A 4,923-nucleotide genomic window follows, 5' to 3' on the forward strand; every position below is an offset into this window, starting at 1 on the left:
CAGCTCCGCTCAAAGACCGCTCTCCTAAAATTTCATTCGCTCCACGCTTGCTAAAATTTAAAAGAGGGAGCAATTCCTGACGTTGCACCTTTATGACTTGTCTGCTTGCTTTTCGAAATATTTTACAAACTCCATCTCTCAACGAATTACCTCCTTGAAGGCACACGTGAGTCTGTGTGGACTTGTGCACGCCCTAGACTCGTGGAGAGCGGTATCGGAACGGAACTGGAGCAAAACGGAACCATCGCTCTGGACTTTGGATTAAAACCCGCTCTGCGCTCCGACTATATTTCTAGCGCTCCGCTCACATGCCCTGGTCCAGACGGATCCGCTAAAAACGACCGAAAACGCTGTAGTTCATATTCCAGGCCTATAGGTGGCGCTTGACATTCACCAAAAATGGAGAAAAAGAGATGGAGCATGCATACAGCTTGCGCGCTGTAAACAAACAGTAGACGGAGAAACCGAACACAACAAGAAGAAGATGAATATGGCTAGTGCAAGGAAACCAGAATCGTTCGTGTGGACCGTTAATGAGGTCGAACTGCTGCTGCGACTCACACTCAACTACAAGGTGAGTAAGTTGCAAGAAAGGCTCAATATCTTCTGTGGCACGAACACGAGCATGTAGTCCGCCATTGTTGTTGTTGTTGTTATGAGACGTCGCAGGGTTCAGCGTTTTGGAAAGTATGCAGATTCACTGTCCACATGAAAACGGGAGGGCTGTGTTTTCAGATTTCTCCACCCTGAGACCCGTTTTCAAATAAGTGCGTTTTCAGGATCTGTGTGGACGGTCGACCAAAACGATGCAATACGTGTGCGTTTTCACAAAAGAGCATTCTCGTCTGGACAGCCCCCAATTCTAGGGGAGGATTTTACATGTAAATGAAAATGCTGTGAGCTATAGAAATGCAAATCAGGGTAGCAGGGGGAGTTTTACCAAAAGGGACATTTTTCTAAAAGGTATTAAAGTCCGTGTAAAGCAAAATCAGCCATTTTCTTCTAAACACATTAAACAGGTCATAAATGTGTTTACTTAAAACATGTAAAAGCCATTCGACCATTTAGAATTTAATTTGGAGCGAGGCTCACAAACTGTTTTTCAACATTTCTGTGTTCAGGATTTAATGAGCGGGTCAGAAATCATGCAAATCATTGCACCAGATTTGCATAAACCCGGCCCTGCTGCGGAAGTGGTATAAATACGTTCAGCGCGTCCGCTTCAGCAGTTCTCCCACTCACTCTCCAGTCGTGGATAGCATTGCTTACAATAGTTTGCAGCTAGCTAACCAGCCAACCAGTCAGCTAACCAGTCATGTCTCCTCCACATCGCTCTGCATCTTTCCTGGATGCCACAGTGTGCAGGGTGACGGCACTGTTAGCTTATTTAAGTTTCCTTCGGATGACAACGTAAGGAAACGTGGATTGATTTTGTCAAGAGGAGCTAACGTCACTGCGGGGAGTTAAACATCACCACCAACACCTCTCTGCAGTGTCCACTTTACCCCTGATAGTTTCAGCAACTATCACCAGGTAATGTCTGGATTTCTGCAGAGTCCGTTGACGCTGGTCACTGGGCATAATGTGGCCACCGCAGCGGACCCTCTCCGTCCCGCTGACGGCGGGTCCCACCGGCGGTATGTGGCGGTAGTATCAGGGCCGCATTATTGGTGAGCCGTCCCAGTGTGAACGGATAATCCGGAGGTGCGGAGCGAGGGCGTGCCGGTCTGACAATCTGATAACTACACAGGTCCTTCACTCAACTAAATACAGAGAAATGTCCCACAAAGCAACGTTACATGACCGAACAAAAGTAACGTAGTAACTGTTACTGTCTTTGGCAACTTATGAGGAACACAAATACCGCAGCTGTATGTGGAGAAGTGTCTGTCCTCCTGTCCATCCTCCGCCTGTCCTCCCGACTCTTCCTCACATTTCTGCTCAGAAAACAGCGTCAGTCACTGGCAAAGACTTTAACTTACTTAGTTGTTACTTAGTGTTTGTGACAAAAATAAATCACCGCCAGCCCTCCTGACCGAGATTTCAGGGAGCTTTCCCCCAGAAAACAGCCTCCGTCCCCGCGACTGACAGAGTCAGACAGCGTCCTGTTTACTGATGGTGATTATGTAATTTAGCGCGAAAAACTTCACTCCGTCACTTTCCAGGATGTTTGGTGGGTCAGGATCTTAATCACTACTCATTATAACAGCATCCATATGATTATAAACGGTCCGCGGGTTTAGATAGACAAGGGGAACACCTGGGGAAACACCAACGTCACCAACATGACGTGTACCGTCACACTGTAGGCTGCGTCCTTGTGCAGTACACGGAAGCACCCCCCCCCCCCAGCGTTTCACAGCAGAAAGAAGTGCTTGTTTTTCCATGATTTTGAGACCTAATTTTATATGCTTATATACTATACAAATTTTATATACCTTACTTTATACTTATCTTACGCGGTATCTTACGCGGTAATATTACCGCGTAAGATTCCTCCTCATTGAAAAAGTGGTCAGATTAGAGTAAGGCATTACCGGCATCACTGCATGGGCTCGGCTCCGGTTGGGTCGGGCTTGGTTTTTTTGGGCCAGATCTAAGCTCTAAGTCTAAGTGTGTGCTTATGCATGTTATAAATAATGTACATTTGGGCAAATAAATGCATTTTGCTGAAGGTGCAAATCCTGAAAGTGATTTTACATCATGCATCCTGTCATGCCCATGTAATGTTAGTAAATGTTACTGCATTTAATCATGACATGATTTGGCCTCCATCCGACAGCACAATGATAATCTTCAGGTAATATTTTATGCGCACCAATATAGCTATGACAAGGATGTAGACTGGGGTTTTACGTTTGTGTGTAATGTAAAACATGGACTGTGAGGAAAGAGGCTGAGCACTATCAGTGCCTGACTCAGAGTCAGTTTCTGGCTCTGATGGCTCAAACAGGTCGGGCTGGGTCTGTCCGATGATGCTGTTAGCTTCCATTGTTACTGTAGGTTACGTCCTTGTACAGTACACGGAGGAGGCTCCCCTCCCTGCGTGGGCGTGGTTCCAGCGCCTCTATCTGACACGCCCCCAGCGTTTCATGGCAGAGAGAAGTGCTTGTTTTTCCATGATTTTGTGACCTAATTTTATATACTTGGCAATTTTTTTAATCTTTCAAATTTGGCTCAGTGGTCAATGACACATGTTTCTGTGGTGTGACAAACTCATAACAAAAATGTATTTCTGCTTTACATGGACTTTAACTTCATTTTAAGAAAATCTCTGGTATAAATAGATCAGGCTAAGTATAGCCCAATTATAGACTCTTAAATTTTTGCTTGAATTGATGTATTTAATAAAAGTAAACTTGATTACTGTGTATGTCATTAGCAATGGCCAATGTTATGTAAAAATAAACACAAAATTATTTATATATTTATTTTTTTCTCTCCTGGGGACAAGTTAAAGATAGAACAACAGTTGTTAACCCTTTAAGATATGCACCAAGAAAAAAGCAAAGGAACAATTATTTCTTTGCATTTTTTATTCAATCATGATAACAATAACAACAATCAATAGTTTTTTTTTAATTAGACCCTACAATATTTCAGATATAGTCCTCTACCAAACGGTTGAGACGTCTGTTCATAATAAAAGACGTCCTCTACCAAACGGTTGAGACGTCTGTTCTTGATAAAAGAACGACATTCAGAACCAGTCACATTAAGTGCAATTTCTTGACCAGACCTCTCTCTCTCTGCTATTGATGGCTCCAAACACATGTGTGTGTGTGTATGTGTGCTGGTGCAAAACTTAACACAAGATTTGATTAGAATTGTATTATTATTTATTTTTTTTCATTTTAATGTCAGTGGGAGAAAAAGAAATTGATATTGTTATCATTTATAATGACCCAGGGTGACCAATAGTGACAGATCTGCCAACCAATCACCAAGTAGTGGTTTCATCCAATACTGAGTGAGGAAATTCAAGCCAGGCCACGCATTCTCTGGCCAGGCGTGGTTTCGCTGCTACTCATATGCTAATTACAGCCATTAGCACCTCCGCTAGCTCCACATATGTAATGGTTGGTTTCCATCAATATGTGACACAGATGAACGTGACGTTCACAGGCTGTAAATTGTTGTTAACTGCCGAAAATTAGGGAGATTTCCGGGATACATGCTTTTACAACAGTTAGTAATTACTCCTTCCCAAAACAATGACCCCTGATGTTTGGATTATGCCTTTTCCAGGACAGTGAACCTTTGATGTTTTATTAGGACAGTAAATGTCTTCCCATCTACCTTCCTGTAACACCTCAGGCAGAGAGAATTGCCCCTCATGTGACTTTCTGACCCTTACACCTTAAAGGGAAATCTCCCCTCCTCCTATCACATCCTGATATGTTCTTTAAAGTACATTGATTACTGAATGGAAAACTGTGTCATTTCTCACAACCGCCAGCTGATTCCCAGGGTACAAGATATCATACATTGCCTGGGAGGCAATTCCTCGTTCTGCCTGTTAGACCAAAGAAAAGCCTTCATGGAAGAGGAGAGCAGACACCGTACCACTTTGGGTCATATGAGTGGATAAGGATACCCTTTGGCCTAGTGACTGTGCCCGCTGCCTTCCAGCGATGTATGGAGAACTGCCTCAAAGGTTTGAGAGATATTTGTATTCTTTACCTTGATCAAGCAATCGTGTTTAGCAAATCATTTCAAGCTCATGGGGAGGATCTCAGAACAGTGCTCCATCCGCTAAGGCAACATGGCATTAAACTAAATCCCAGCAAGTGTGAGTTGTTTAAGCTAGAGGTACGCTATCTGGGGTGTATTCAATCAGCAGGGGGCAATAAAATGGATCCAGCTGACATCATGGCAGTAAGGGCTCTAAAAAAAACAACCATGCACTGTTGGGGAGCTAAG

The sequence above is a fragment of the Sparus aurata genome, chromosome 1 (genome assembly GCF_900880675.1).
Source record: "Sparus aurata chromosome 1, fSpaAur1.1, whole genome shotgun sequence".
NCBI classification, from domain to species: Eukaryota; Metazoa; Chordata; class Actinopteri; order Spariformes; family Sparidae; genus Sparus; species Sparus aurata.